This window comes from Electrona antarctica, assembly GCF_951216825.1.
Source record: "Electrona antarctica genome assembly, chromosome: 15".
Lineage (NCBI taxonomy): Eukaryota > Metazoa > Chordata > Actinopteri > Myctophiformes > Myctophidae > Electrona > Electrona antarctica.
Genome location: NC_136796.1, coordinates 13,315,315 through 13,331,762, shown reverse-complemented (window position 1 = coordinate 13,331,762; position 16,448 = coordinate 13,315,315). Strand labels below are relative to the sequence as shown.

The 16,448-nt window shown below is 45.0% G+C and overlaps 1 protein-coding gene across 1 annotated transcript in view; it reads right to left on the bottom strand.

The window, feature by feature from the left end:
- epha10 (EPH receptor A10) overlaps positions 1 to 16,448 on the bottom strand; it is a 208,741-nt gene that overhangs the window by 176,966 nt on the left and 15,327 nt on the right. The gene's annotated exons all lie outside the window — the stretch shown is intronic.

The following is a 16,448-nucleotide window of genomic DNA, read 5'->3' as shown; positions in this document are numbered from 1 at the left end:
CATTCATGGCTTTAAGCACGTGTGGTGTACGTGTAGTCGTGTACTGTGCACGTGTGTCATATATCGTAAATCTGCATCTACATTATGCTAGTATAATGTCACGAATGCATAATGTGGTCAAGCAAAGCAGGAATACCAGTATTATTATATTCCAGACAGTCTAATTACACATGTGCCTGGCTGATGTGCTTCTATTCCAGTGGAAATACAGTGCACGTGTGCGCCTCACAATGCAGGCTTGTCCTGACTCATTTTTGCCTTCCTAAGTAGCCTTTGAGAGGACTGTTGAATAATCAAGGCTATATTTTCACACTGTGCCTTCATCGGCACCCTTTAATTTATTACAAGCCAGCCTCATGGCTCAGCCCAACACAACACAACACAACACAACACAGCACAGCACAACACAACACAGACTTCATTATTTAACCAGACGCATGGTTCACTCCACTAGTCAGCCATCAGAAGCCAGAATGGAGCGAAATTTGAATGGCTGGACAGACTTAGACAGGATATAGAGAGAACAGACACAAAAACAAAAACAAACTAGAAAAAGTGCCCTACTGGGCACAGGTCTCCACCAGGAGGATAGGAGTGTGAATGTGATGTTTGGCAAAATGTTTAGGAGCAATATAAACGTGTGTGTGCGTGTGCGTACATGCGTGCGTGTGTGTGTGACGTGGCTTGGCCTGTTGTAGCGCCACCATGAGGCTGATTTGAAAACTGTCAAGTGGCATTTCTTCCAAAGCCTAGTGGGAATATGCATGCACAGTTTCACCACAATCGGACGCTGCGTTGAGTAGTTGTGGCGATTTGTACAAAACGGGTACAAAGCGGGCTACTCCTGAAAAGTTTAGAAGCCAATCGTAGCCAATGAGGGTGGATTATGAGTAATCAAACAAACCCGTCTTGATCACATGACTATGGAGAGCATGTGTACCGATTTGCGTGAAATTTGGCCTGGTGGCGCTATAAAGAGCAGATGTGAAAAATTCCAGGCAAAGGTTTTCCCTTGGCCTCTAGGGAGTTGGCATACAAAGTTATCCACAGATCCGTGCCAGTTATAGCGCCACCATGAGGCTGAGTTGAAAATGTTCATGTGGCATTTCTTCCTCGGCCTAGTAGGAATGTGCGTGCACAATTTCACGGAAATCACACAATGTGTTCATGATTTGCAGCATTTTGTTTGAAACTGAGCACTCCTGCTTGCTTTTGAAGCCAATCTTAGCCAATCAGGATGGAGTCTGAGAAATCTGAAAGACCCGTTTCGTTGAATGGCCCTAGAGAGACTGTCTACCAATTTGCGTGATGTTTGGACAACATCTGTAGGTGTACTGTCCAAAAACTGTCCAAAAACGTTGGCATCCAGGGAGTGTGTGTGCAAAATTTGGCACCGACCGGGTTAACGGTGCCGGAGATTAGCTGATCACAGACGGACGGACGGACGGACGGGCGGACGGACGGACGGACGGACGGACGGACGGACGGACACACGGACGGACGGAGTGCAAAACATACTCTCTCCCCATGCCTTCGGCCTGGTGGAGACAATAAAAAGGTAAGAATCACACCAATTTGAAGTGAGTGGTGCCTTTGGAGTCAAGCACAGTTGTTGACATACCTCTGTGTGTAACGCAAAAAAAATTATTATAGGAAGAATAATAAATAATAAGAAAACAAGAAAACAACTATACTTTACTTGTTATAGTTAGTGTGTGTGAGTGCGTGCATGCTTGCGTGTGCGGTGCCTTGGAGTCAAGCAGTTGTTGACGTAAGCACTTGACCCCTCCTGTGACCCCAATCAGGCTGCAGGTCAGCTACAGGTCATGCTGCAGACAGACAGACAGACATAGAGACAGACAGACAAAGCTGCGCCTTAGAGCGGCTGCACCGCTCAAAAATAGACAGGACAGAGATTTCACCAGTTTGCGTGGCGAGCCGCCAAGAAAAGGCTCCGTCTGTGAGTCTGTGTGTCCACTGTCCACTGTCCAGGACTAATCTTACAGTCTGCTCGCAAACTGCACATGCTGCCAGTAGGACAAGGGGTGTCAAAATATGGAGACATGCTGTTCCTGTTCGCAGATGACTCAGCACTGCTGGTCTGGGACAGGAACAAACTGCAGGTTGAAAAGGCCCTCAGCTCTGAACTATCTTTACACCTGGGAAAAACTGAATCCATTCTTTTTGGATCAAATAGTAATCTCAGCAAGGCAGATGGCTTCTTGGTTAGAGTGGGTGACAATATTATCACACGAAAAGATGAAATTACCTACCTAGGTTCCATCCTGGAGGCAAATCTTTCCGGTGATAAAATGGCCACCAACATAATCAAAAAGGTCAACCAAAGAACAAGATTCCTATACAGGATCTCCTCACTGGTCAACAAAAACACCTTGAAGACCCTAACAAGGTTTCTTCGACTATGCATGCACAGCACCTCAAAGGCCCTTAAAACAAGGCTCCAGACTTCCCAAAACAAACTGGTCAGGCTACTACTGGGCCTCACCCCTCGAACCCACCTCACCCCTGCCCACTTTGACAGGCTGGAATGGCTTGGGGTTGACGACAGAGTACAGCATCTTGCAATAGGTCTGGTCCACAAGATTCGCTACACCACCAAGATACCCATGTGTACCTGTCTAAATACTTCCTTAATGTCAATGAAGTCCACACCCACAACACCAGAGAGAGTTCTACAAACCATGTGCAACCCAGATTCAGCACAAAGGGACTAAATTCATTTCACTCCTATGCCACATAAATGTGGAACGCCCTACCAACGGTCATTAAGACATGCGAATCCCTTGACTCCTGGCAGCTGCAATTCGAAACTGGCCCCCATAAAATCTGAATCCCCCACCCACCCCTTTTCCCCTCACTGTATGTTTTTCCCCCTTTTTTGGCTATATAGAAGTGTATATTTGTACGTCTCTAAATGTTATGATAAATTGAAAACGGTGGACCCTCTTGTAATCAAGTGTAATGCTTTATGGTGTCGTGACTGTCGTCCACTCACAGTTAACAGTTTTTGTATTGAGTTATGCTTGAAATGTACTGTAATTCTGCAAACTTAATAAATACTTCAATCAATCAATCAAAGATGCCAGCGTCCGACCAGCTACATGAAGTCTGTCGCTCCACATGGGAGCTGTGTTGTTATTAGACCCGGCCTTGTTAACCTTCATATAATACGTCTTTATGACGTCAGTGCATTCACTTACGCAGATCTGCCTCCTTCTTCACTCTCTTCCTTCTACCTCTGTTTTCGGTGAAGAGGTGACCACCGAAACGGTAGTTAGTAACAACAGAGAGATGTGTTGTGTGAGGGGTAAACTGGACTATGAACAGGCCTTTACTCCTCCTTTAACCCCTCCATAGCTCCCTTTCTTGGCTTTCGCATCCTCCCCACTTTATCTCTCTCTCTCTGCATTTTCCTCACTCTTTTTCTTCCCCCTGCTTTGCCTCTTCCTAACTCTGCTCTTCCCCTTCCACTCACCCCCCCCCCCCCCCCCTTCCCCCTTTCTCTATCTCTTTCTTTCTTATTCATGAGGCAGAGAGCAGAGTGCTTACATAACTGAGAAGGTGTTCTGAGGTTCTGTCCAAAGATTCACTTCCCATCTGGCTCAATCGAGGAACCACTTTGGATTAAATCAGACCATCGTTCACCTTCACTCAGAGCCAGGGCTATCGTCTTCCTCTTTCATTCCATCTCTCTTTTACTCTGTTTTAGTGACAGGCTATGGGTGTGAGAAGTTACTGATGTAGACAGGGTTCAACTGAGATCAACAAACAAACACACACGCACGCACACACGTTGCACGCACAAAATAAATAGCTTCCTACTTTGCACGCTAAAGCTAACGTTCACACAACTACAAAACACGATTTAATCCCACAGACATATTACATAATAATGATAATATAGTTTGCATAATTGTGAAACCTATGGCCACATACATGCGTGTGCAGAAACACACATGTAGCCACATTCCTCTGCTCTCGGGTCCTCACAGATACACCACCTTTTCCCTAAGCCTCCAATTCTCTCTCTGGGTGTGGGTGTTGAAGTGTTCTTAACAAACGGCGTTGGACAGAGCCGTCAAGCTCTGGAGTCATGTACATCCAACACTCACACACCAGTCCGTCCAGTCCAGTCTCCTCAGGGACCTCTCGTGTTATTTCCCTCCGTCTCGGCCATTTCTTTCTGTCATTTTTGTCTTCTATACTCTCCCTCTTCTGAACCACTCCTCTGCTCTCCAGCCAATCTCCTCTCAGCCGCAGGGATCCTCTCTCTCTCTCATCTCCTCCTCTTTTCACTACACTGAGTTCACAAAGCGCTTCACTGCTTTGTCCGTTTTCCGCTCTCCTCCTCTACACCAATTCCTCCTCATTTTTAGGCTTTCATCTCGTCATCCTCTCATCTCTGCTCATCTCCCCTCCAAGCCTCCCCCTCAGTTGTTGCATTAGTGAGTGTTCTCCCCCCCCCCCCCCCTCAGTTGTTGCATTAGTGAGTGTTCCAACCCCCCCCCCTCTCCTCAGTTAACCTTTTCCACCACCCCCACCCCACCAACACCCACTTCCAGGGACCTCTCCGTCTGCTATAAGCTCCTCTTCTACCTCAAATCGTCTCTATGCTCCTCTTCCTTGTATCCAAGTCGATGAGCCTGGATGCTGGCAGGGTGCAGCAGCCATTACCCTCATCTACCCCCAACTCAACAAAAAAAAATCGGTGAGTTGGTGAGCGATAGCAGTGAGAGAGACAGGAGGGAGAAGGAAGTGGAAAAGGTAAATGTCTGGATGAGAAGGAGGGCTGGTATGGAAAGGGGGGATACAATCCAATCCAATCTCATTTCTAGAGCACTTTAAAAACAACAGAGTTGACCAAAGTGCAGGGGTGGTGTGATGAGGAGAGGAGGGTGATAGACTGGATGGGTAGTGGATAGGAGGGCAGAGGTAACAGTAGAGGGAAGAAGGATATACTGTAAGCAGCGGTCCCCAAACTTTATTGGCCGTGCACCCCCTGTTACCTCCTGACCTAGCTGATGCACCCCAGCGCTATGTCTCGTATTTGGCCGAAAATTTTACATTTTTTTAATATGATTCTGGCAAATAATCACAGAATGTTAGTGCACTGAGAGACATGCAGCTGCTGTAGCTGGTCTATACATCTCCTTACAACAGTGGTTTACCGGATTTTGCCGTTTGTGCTGCTAAATAACACCATAAAACCGCCATTACCCTTTTCATGTCACGCACCCCCTAGAAGGCGTTCGCGCACCACAGTTTGCTGTAGAGGGAGAGAGCTTGATGGAGGGATAGAGATGGACTGAATGGAAGAGAGAGGGAGAGAGAGGGGGGGGGGGGGGGGGTAGTGAGCATTTGTCAATATTCAGCAACGTGACCTTGGGGATCGATAGGTCTGACAGCCAATCAGTCAATAGGTTCCATAACTAGCTCTACTAAGAGACGAGGCACAGGGAGGAAGATGAAGAGGAGGCCAGGGATTGGTCAGAGTGGAGTCCATAGAGGCTATAGGAAAACTGTCTGTGTGCTCCCAGGCCAGAGTCTTTGGTTTAGACAGAGTGAAGAAAAAGAGACGTGAAAAGAGGTACGTGTCGTAGATAGATTACATTACACAGACAAATGAGGGGTGAGCTACGTAGCACACTGTCAAGACCAACGCAGATACCACTTCTTCTGGAATTGTGTGTGTGCAGCGAGAGAGAGAGAGAGATGCTGTGGGTAGCTATGTTGGAGTGGATATGCACCTGTCACGTTTGCTTTTTATTCATTAGGAGGATGAATACCGGCACACACAGTGTGTGTAGTGTGTGTGTGTGTGTGTGTGTGTGTGTGTGTGTGTGTGTGTGTGTGCCGGTATGGGTGCATTTGTTTTGTACACTCTGAGTTCCAAACAAATATACATTTGATTGTGCATAATGTCACACATTATTATGACACAACCTGTAGCACACAAAAATACACGCACACACACAAACAAATCCACGCTCCAAGGAGTCCTTGTAAATTCACAACCATTATCCTTATTATGAAAAACTAATCTTGTTGGTGTGCGAAGTCCGCGGCAGTGTACTGACTTGGCTGCTCAACCAACTCAACGTCAGGTCATAATCTATGAATTCCCCCCCCCCCTTTCTTTTTCTGAAAACAACAAAAACGATGGAGCTTGCACAAAAATGAATTTCTCCCACTTCTTTACAGTGACAATCAAGTTGATTCCGATCAGCTGGGAGGGCACAGCCTGCGTCTGCTTTCAATGTCACCAGAACAACCCCCCTACCCCTCCTGCTTCCAGTCGCTGTCTCATTCCAATCCTCCTCAGCCAATTGTTTATTTGCTTATCACGCCACGGATAATAAGACAGCGTTAATCCCCTAATTCCTTGTTTTTAAACGGACCAATTCAGCTGCTTATGCAAATAGCTGGAAGGAGGCCGAGATGTATTCCTTCAAGCAGCGAACTGCATGTGCTTGTTGCAACCAACCTATGACATACTCTCTCTGTGTGTGTGTGTATGTATGTGTGTGTGTGTGTGTGTGTGTGTGTGTGTGTGTGTGTGTGTGTGTGTGTGTGTGTGTGTGTGTCATGTGTTTTGCGTGCACGTGTGTGTGCGCACGGCCGCACGCTTGTTTTTAATGCAGAATGTTCTGCATATCTTGGCTACGCAGGCGAGCTCATAGGATTGGTATGGGAGCCTGCAAAATTCCCAAATCATGTTTTTCATTTTTCAGAGTCAAATTGAGAGAGATCCTCATCCAGACAAATTAACAGAATCTAGTACTGGCCAATTGCAAATAGTACTTCAAGCACAGATAGACACTTGGTGCACACATATATTAAAAGCAAAAGCCACATACATATTGTAGTGATGCATACTGCAGTGGTTCCCAAAGTGGGGTCCGGGGACCACCAGGGGTCCTTGAGGGAGTTACAGGGGGTCCCCAGCTAAATGATAGTTTGGAACCAAACGGACCCTTATGGGTCTGTAACTCTGAGAGTTAAATTAACATTGATTTTACAATATAAACTGGGGGTCCCAGAGATAGAAATGCCATTAAATGGGGGGGGCCATACCGTAGACTAATTCATGTCAAACTGGGGGTCCCAGAGATAGAAATGCCTTTAAATGGGGGGGCCATACCGTAGACTAATTCATGTCAAACTGGGGGTCCCAGAGATAGAAATGCCATTAAATGGGGGGGCCATACCGTAGACTAATTCATGTCAAACTGGGGGTCCCAGAGATAGAAATGCCATTAAATGGGGGGCCATACCGTAGACTAATTCATGTCAAACTGGGGGTCCCAGAGATAGAAATGCCTTTAAATGGGGGGGGCCATACCGTAGACTAATTCATGTCAAACTGGGGGTCCCAGAGATAGAAATGCCATTAAATGGGGGGGGGGTCATACCGTAGACTAATTCATGTCAAACTGGGGGTCCTTGAAATTAAACGGGTTGAGAATCTACTGCTGGAGCCGTAACAATCTTATCTTATGGGGGTCCCTCCCTGGCATATATATTTGTCAAATGGGGGTCCGCGCCGCCGGGGGCTAATTAGTGTCAATTTGGGGGTCCTTGACATGAAATGGTTTGGGAACCACTGGCATACAGCAGATACAATGCATATGCATCGTCATCTTTGTCCTTCCAGGTCATTAGAAAGCTAATGGAGCAACACAGCCATTATGAAAACGGAAGATGATTAAAATCCATCAATGTGACATGACGACACTCACCAATACAAGCCACCAATACACACAGATAGTAATAAATTTGCATTTGCATTTCAACAAGGCCATGCAGGAGTAAAGACACATGGCAGGATTGCAGAGAAGCTGCCCACTAATAGCTCCTGATAACTTGACAAAAGGACCGACATTTCACGGATGGGAAATATTATAAAATTGCTGCTCTGTTTTATGTGAGATATGTTGGCAACCAGACACCATCACATCATCACCCACACATTACCGTTGTTCAAGATTGTGAAATGCAAGAAAGCTGCTGCCAAGCCTCTGTGAGTGCCTTATTGAAATTTGTTATTGTTACCCAGTGTTTACCGTTTATGCACAGCAAAAAATACTGTGCCATCTCTTGCTCTCTGCAGCCTCTGGCGGTTAATTTTTCTACTGGATTGCAATACAAAAATCTCCTGAGTTGCTGGAATTTCGAGTTATTAGAGACTGTTTGGACATGGTCATTCTCTCAGCTACACCTTTGGCAAACAGAGCTCTTGAGTCTGCAGAAACGTTTAGGATGAGTTTTGCTTTTCTGATCATAATAAATGAGATGTTCAAATGGGGCTTGTATAATGAGCCAACGGCAGCAGTGTTATGAGCGAGAGGCTATATGAAATGCAGAGCAATGCAGCTTACACAGACTTCTCTAGGCCACAATTATTACATAATGGTCTAATCGCAATTGTTCTGCCACAATCGTCATAATCTTTTCCATGTTAAAAAGAATCTACAAGCTTGTTACAACGCGGCACTTTTTTGATTACGGCACACATTAATGTATTCTATTCATACTGTATGTTCCAATTAAATAAAAAAAACATTAATCGCAATTATTTGTGTGACAATTCATTAGTCAACCTTAATTTGTAATCGTGACAGCCATATACACTACTTTAATGCTTAGATAAGTTTTATTTGCACACCCTTTTCTCACTGCAGACGAGCACAAACACACCCAACCGCCACCCATCCCTCACCACGCTGCTAGTTTAAAGGTACGGAGGTTGACTTCCTGATCCCTGGAGGTTAAAGTGGAAAGAGCAGCTGTCTTGACCCCCAAAGACCTCCCTGACACCTTGCATCGACCAACCACATTACTAGGCAGGGGGCTCCAAAGATCACCTCCCGGGGGCCACCGCCTATTGAACGGGCAACCCGCAGCAACACGATGGAGATGTGTACAGCAACCAATCAGAACAGCTGGAGCGTGTAGAGGGATTGGGTCAAACCGATGCACACCTGATTTTATGAGCCCGGAATGCCTCTGGGCATTTTGCACTCTCAATCATGGAACACATATGTGGACTGATGCAATCATTGGAATGGGAAGCTCTTTTAGCATTTAGATTGATGGCTACATGCATGGTTATGATATAAACGCTCTCGCATGCACACGTGTCGCACACACACGTGTCGCACGCACGCACGCACGCACGCACGCACGCACGCACGCACGCAAGCAATCCAAAATTGAATTTCTGTCTTTCTCATGAGAATTAGAGGAAAACAAATTATCCTGCTGCTAAAATTGCACTGCATAGGGATAAATATGATGAAATGTCACTTGGCTTCATTTGTCTTTGTCCATACTGTGATACAGTAGTGACTAGTGAGTACAGTAGCTGAATCTGTCAGTCTGGGTATGCAAAAGCACATTCTGTTGTTGTGTTATATTATATATGGCTGAATGAAAAGCATAACATGGCATTTAGAACCAATTAACCAAACAGAGAGAGAGACAGACAGGTTGAAGGCGAGAACAAAAGGCGAGAGCTAGAAAACGATTCATGGGAGAATTGTTGCCAATCACAGGGTATAGGCCGCAGGTGGTCTTTGACATCTGCCAATAAGAGGCCAGATATCGACTGTTGATTGTCGATGAAAGAGAATCCTCGAAAATTAATGGGAGAGGAAGACATACTGTACAACTAGACTGTATTAATTAACCACATGAACTCTAGCAACCCTAATTCGGGCAAGTCATAATGGTGAACGTTCGGCAAAAACAGGCTAACATTCGCCGGTGAAGATTTGTGAGAAATAGAGCAGATATACAGGCTCATAACACATCGCACCGAGAGGCGCTGTGAGCTTGTAGATCAACTATTTGATCTCTATTCAATACAATCCAAATACTGACATAATTATTGGTAATGCCAGGCAAATTGATAGACCAGAGTGATGCAAGAAAGTTTATCATTTCTGTGATTGGATTTGTTACTGTCAATTCCATATGCAATGCTCGAAATAAATAAAACCCCTTTCTTGTACAGTTCTACCATAGGCTACCACGTCCTCACTTAAGTATCAGTCACTATGGGATGTTTTTCGAATGCAGGGAGCATTTGGTTGTGTGCAAAAGGTCCTTCATTCGCCTGAGGCAGTTTATATATATGTCCACGTTATAGATGGGATGAGCGGAAAAGATGGATGGATGGATGGATGGATGGATGGATGGTGAGGCTAGCAGGAAGGGGGAGAAGAGTGGGGTGACAGAAGGTTCAGAAGATGAAGGCAGAGTGTGGTCAATAGCAGGGCAGCTGTCAGGAACCATTCATAGCTGCGTGGCACATGGCATCACAAATACATAACCTGTGTATTACCTTCCCAGGGGGAGGAGGGGGAGGTGTGTGTGTGTGTGTGTGTGGGGGGGGGGGGGGGGGGGGGGGGGGGGCGTGGTTGCTCAACAAGATCAAGACTGTGTGATGAGAATTGTAGAGAAAAATGAAGACAGACGAGCAGGACAGCAAGACAGAGATTGAGATCGAGAAAGAGACAGAGAGAGAGAGAGAGAGAGAGAGAGAGAGCCTCATCTCCATATATTGTGATAGGGGGCAGATTGGAATTTGGGGGGGGGGGGGGGGGGGGGGGCTTCCTTCTATGGCGGCGCCTGCATCAATACAGATGAGAGGCGAGCACCTGGCAATTTCACCACGACGCCATGCCACGCAGCCACGCCACGCAGCTGATTGAGGACAAATTAAAATGCAAATGCAACACTTCCTGTCTTCCAGATCTCTGCCACAAGATAAGAGGTCTTTCCTTTGTCCTTTTTGCACACAAAGATGTGTGCAGGTGCGTCCATGCGCACGTGCGTGTGTGTGTGTGTGTGTGTGTGTGTGTGTGTGTGTGTGTGTGTGTGTGTGTGTATGTTTGTCAAGTTTCAAAATGGGAGGAGACAGGAGGGTGTGTGAAGGTGAGATTGTATAAACAGATTAGAATCTGTTCTGTCCTGGGCTGACATTTCAGTCATCATCATCGTCACTCCCGAGTCCATTCCCCTCTGTCCTTGTCAAACAGCCAACACTTCATTACACTCTTAAAGTGTACAAAATCACCAATTTGGTTACCTTAATTGTATACTTCTTAGTTACAAACAGATAAAATAACAGCATTTGTGATTTGTGTAGAGGAAAAAAACATTTCGAGGAGGCCTCATGAGTTAAAAACATTCCAGCAAATTTGGCAACATTTCTGGCAGCACGTTTGGCATTTTTGTTTTATAGTTATAACCGTATATCAGACAATCATTCAGAGTCAAATGTTTTCCTTTGATTGGAGGCTTAAACACTGCAGCGATGCACAAAGTTAAGTCACACAGATGCACTGTGAAGGTGCTAAGCTGTTCCTGTTGCTAAAACAGTCTTTGTCTTTCTGGTTGGTGAGAGAGAGAAGCACAGCGAGTAGGATAGAATCAGGGAGGTGAGAAGAAGAAAGGGAAAGTGACATCAAACAAATACACAAAAGATTGAAAGCAAGAAAGAGATTGACTAAATCAAACATGTTCACCACCATATATGGGCATTCCGATATATTATTATATATATGCGCAATTGCGCATATACTGATGATATCAGGGATCTCCATGGGCATAAGATACAGATATCTCCATACATGGGCATAAAAGGGACAGACATCTCCATAATTATATGGTCGAAGTAATCTCCATCGTGGTACTCAACTATGCATTATAGTCATAGTCCGCGTCCCCCTAGGGGCCCTCAGAGATACTAACGGGGGGTAGGCAAATGTTGAGCATATTTTAATGAGAATTAAAAAATTACATTATGAGGTTGTAGATCTATTTTCACAGATTGTCGTGCCCAGAATTGTGACGCTAGGGTTCATGGGGTTATACTTAATAGTCTTAATGGCTTTCATTGCAATTGCAAACTAGAACTGCACTACTTGCGCGTTGCACACTAGTAGGCCATAATTGGCCTACTAGTGCACAAGCAGAGCGTGCAAGTACTGTCGACCGCTACAAACTTTCAAATCTCAGCCTCTCTGTAAAACATTGAAATTAAATACTAAAGTCGGGTTATAACTGGCTGTCAATGGTGACGAAATTACGATATTTTTCAATATTGGTTGGGTAACAGGTAACGTATCCATATGTAACATGTACATAAGTTGTAAGTTGAAAGTTCTACACTGTGGTCGGCTGGCTTTTTTATGTGCGTATGCTTGGTAGGTATATATACTGATGTTGATGGTGTCAGTGTCGGGTGAATTAAAGGTAATGTCTGTATGTATACATGTACAGTATGTAATCTGAAACCTATCTTTATCACGTCACCATCAAAAGCCAGTTATAACCCGGCATTGATACATATCTCAATTACGTCACCATCAATACCTACCAAGCATACGCGTGCATTCGTACCAGCACGACCACAATACTTGCGCGCTCTGCTTGCGCAAGCAAAGACAAAGTGTAGGGAAAAGAGAGGGAGATAGAGCTGGAAGTGAACCAATATGGATGGTGCATTACCCAGATTGAATCTGCGAAAGTTCTACAGTAGTAGAATCCTTAATTGGTGTAACTTTGTAGAGACGGTTAGCCTATACGTTTGAATCCCAGCTGAACAAAATCTAGATCAGGAGCAAATGAGATGCCACCCTTTTACTCCAAACACATTGATTAAGGCACTTCGGCCCCAAGCAATTCAGCGGAACTGCTCGTGTAGCGTGGCCACTGTAAGCTCTGATCATGCTGTGGTCCATGCCATGGATGCGCAATCTCTTGTTTCCCCTTGCGGCCGGCTGCTACCACAGGAATGTGTTCACATGCTTTGACTCAGCAGCAGCACGTTCGAATCCAGTCTGGCAGTGTGCCGCGGGTTCGACTCCCGATCCCGACGGCCTTTACTGCAGCCTACTGTCTGTCCCTCCATAAAAAATATAAAATAAAGGCGAAAGCCACAAAAATCATTACATTTTTTTTTACTGTATCCAGATACAGCGTCATCTGAGTCACACTTCTAAGCTGGTGTTGCAACTCATGTCATTATTACCATCATCATCCGCCAGAGACCCTGCAGGGAAACTCACAGATGCATGTGCAGTGCACGTTTGCAAGGTGGCAGGGAGAAGCGCACAAGCACGCACACACAACCTAGATGAGCACACAAATATACACACTAGGGGGATTATGCAACCACAACTCACACCACCTTCCACGAGGCACTAACTGGAAACACAGATGCTTGTCCACATATACTGTAACGCATAGAACACAAGCACGTGTGCATTCTGTAGGCAAATTAACACTGCAACATAATTCAGTTGTACAAAATGGTAAATGATTTACATCCACGCGTTAATAGAAAAACTGTTCATCATGATGAAGAGGATTTAGTGTTTTGATCCTGTGTGTATTGGCAACCTCCTTCAAATGACCTTGAAGCAAAGTCTATTAGGTTAGGCACACACACACACACACACACACACACACACACACACACACACACACACACACACACACACGCCTGAGGGCGAGAAGCGACCTTTAGGGCGAGGTCGCGTGCACGCATGCGCCTGGGTGACAGCAGACTGGCGCTTTGGCATGGGGGGGGTCAGATCATCATCATATGGAATTAATTCTGTACTGCCTTTATGGAGCGTGTCTTGAGTGTACAGGGTTCGATGAGGTCAGATCAACATATGGCATGTCAGAACAGGTCAGCTTCATATGGAGATCTAAGGGTGGCAGCGGGGGCAGTGTCTTGAGTGTACAGAGTTTGATGAGGGCCCATGGAAGGGCCTGGCCTTCATTTTCGGGCCTGTTGAGAACTCTAGTTTTTGCCCGCTGCCAGTTTAGTTTAAATGGACAGGTATCACTCAAAAGGGAGACATCGAAGAGGAAGGATGGCTGGGGAAAGATCAACATATGTAATGTCAGAACAGGTGGCCAATATTGATGAAATCAGGGATCTCCATATATGGGCTTAATATTGATGGGCTTAATATTGTTGACATCACGTGATGTCACAAGGCATGACCATATATGGGCCGTGACCAACTGACGGGATGAACTATGGTGTTTGACCAACTGACGGGAAATGCACGATTTCATTTTAAAAAGTTAAACGAAAAGAGGCAGTATTTGCATTTCATATAATATTTTGTTAAAATTAGACTCTGTTGTACAAAATAACAGATGTACAAAAACAACGTGTCGCATCAGGATACATTGTTAGCTTGTATATCTGAACATATCCACAGTGGAACAAGCTGAGATGGCGACGTCAGCGAGCACGCTGCCGTTTCAATTGCAGGACTAACTGTACTGTACTCTCAGAGTGAATGTAAAAGTCTGAACTCCCAGGGATGCAAATCTGACCTTCCCAGGCTGTTATGTATTGAGAAACCGTTTGCATGCCGTTTGCTGCGTGTTGTATTGTATATTGTTACTTGTCTTGTATTACAATACTTTTGAAGAAGAGAGAAAAACAAAAAGGTTTCCAAACAGAAAGACTGTTGAGAAAGAAAGTAGACAGTAAACTGATGGGTGGGGGGGGGGTGAGAGGTAAAGAGACAGACAGATGTATTAAGGAAACAGAAAAACAGAAGACAGCAAGAGACTGAGACTGAGACAGAGGAAATAGGTGAAAGGATTAAAGAGAACGAGACAGGAGGTTGGCAGTTCCTGTCATGTACCTCCCATCTGTCCCAGAGAGAGTATCCCAGTCATCATCAGCTGACCATATGACCACATGCACGCACGCACGCACGCACGCACGCACGCACGCACGCACGCACGCACGCACACAGTATTTTTCTTTTACCTAAATAGCAAGTGTCAAAACGACAGACACAACACAAGGTCACTATAGACCTATAGCCTCGATACCCAGGCTTTCATTTCGTCTGCGCGACTATAGACCTACATCACCATCTCCTTGACAATAACCCTCATGAACGCCATTAACAGTTTGACTACATAAAACGCTTTACCCGCATTTTAATCAAATATTCTACGCTGCCGAGATTGTTTTATTACCTTTGCAGCATACGCCGAAGAATTTGCGCTTTAGATTAAATCCGCTAGTAAAGACTGCCCGCATTGGTTATTGAGCCGACAAAAAAGCCACTTCCTTGATCCGGGTCACAGACAAAGAGCAAGGCGAGCTAAGATTGTCTCTCCCCTCTCGTTCACTTGCATTGGACTCAATTTCCCAGAAGCCCTAGCAGCCCAGATGATGACTTGATTTCCGGTTGTCGTCATCATAACGTGACGGCCTCGTCATCAGGTCCCGGATAAATCCGTTTTTTAAATTATTTTAAAACAGCAAATTAAACGCATTAAACAAATGTCGGGTATAGCGTTTTACGCGCGGTGGAACACTGGATTAAACAATTAGCGGCCGTCAAACTGTTAAAATGTATTTATCCGTGCAAGATGGACCCAATCATGACAATGAATGGCCTGGGCCAGCCGAGCGGTCCAGGCACCTAGGCTGGTAATCCAGTGTGTCGCGGGTTCAAGTCCCGATCCAGACGACCTTTGCTGCGTGTTTCCCCCCCCCATCTCTCTCCCCCTTTCCTGTCAAAACTACTGTAAGTCTATCAATAAAAGCAAAAAGCCACACAAAAAACATCTTTAAATGATGACAATTAATGCACGTATGCACGTGCGTGCGTGTGTGCCCTCTGCTGTTCTGTAATAACCATAGTGTATACATAACAGAGAATCATTGACCAGTATACATGACAAAGAAAAAACATCCAGATTATTCCTTTGCCACTGGAAATCCCGTTGTAGTAGTAGAACTTACCATTACAAACTGGACCAAACCTCCAGAAAACTATTCCAAACACAGATTTACAGTCAATGGCGAAGATCCGAACTTTGATATGGTCAAGAGCGCCTAGACTCTCTTTATCGCTTTGGGAAAGTTGTTGTTCTTCATAAACCTAGATTGAACTATCCAAGGTTATAGGAACAACTAGCTCTGTAAATTTAGTTTTAGGGTGGATTTCCCCTTGAATGCTTTTATGTTGAAATATAATGGCATTGTTGCACTAGCAGGACACAGATTAGGAGACGCTAGAGAGTGTATTCAATCAGTCTGATATCCAGTTGGCTGTGGCATATAAACAACAAGGTTAAAGAGAGACAAAGTATATTATCTTCCCCTCTCTCATCTAAGGCAATGAGATTTGTATTGGGATGCCAATGAAAGTGATTGATGCCATATGTGTTTTTATGAAGAGTGAAAATGAAGGTGAGATTGCAGTCAGGAAGATCACATTGCAATATATCTGACATTTGATTGTATCAGAGCACAACACATCTAGGACATAAAAGACAAAAGTTTGCATCTCTGACATTGTCCATTCTTCCAAACTTGGCTAATGGACTTCCTGGCTCTTATAACTCTAACCTTATTCAGTTTACAG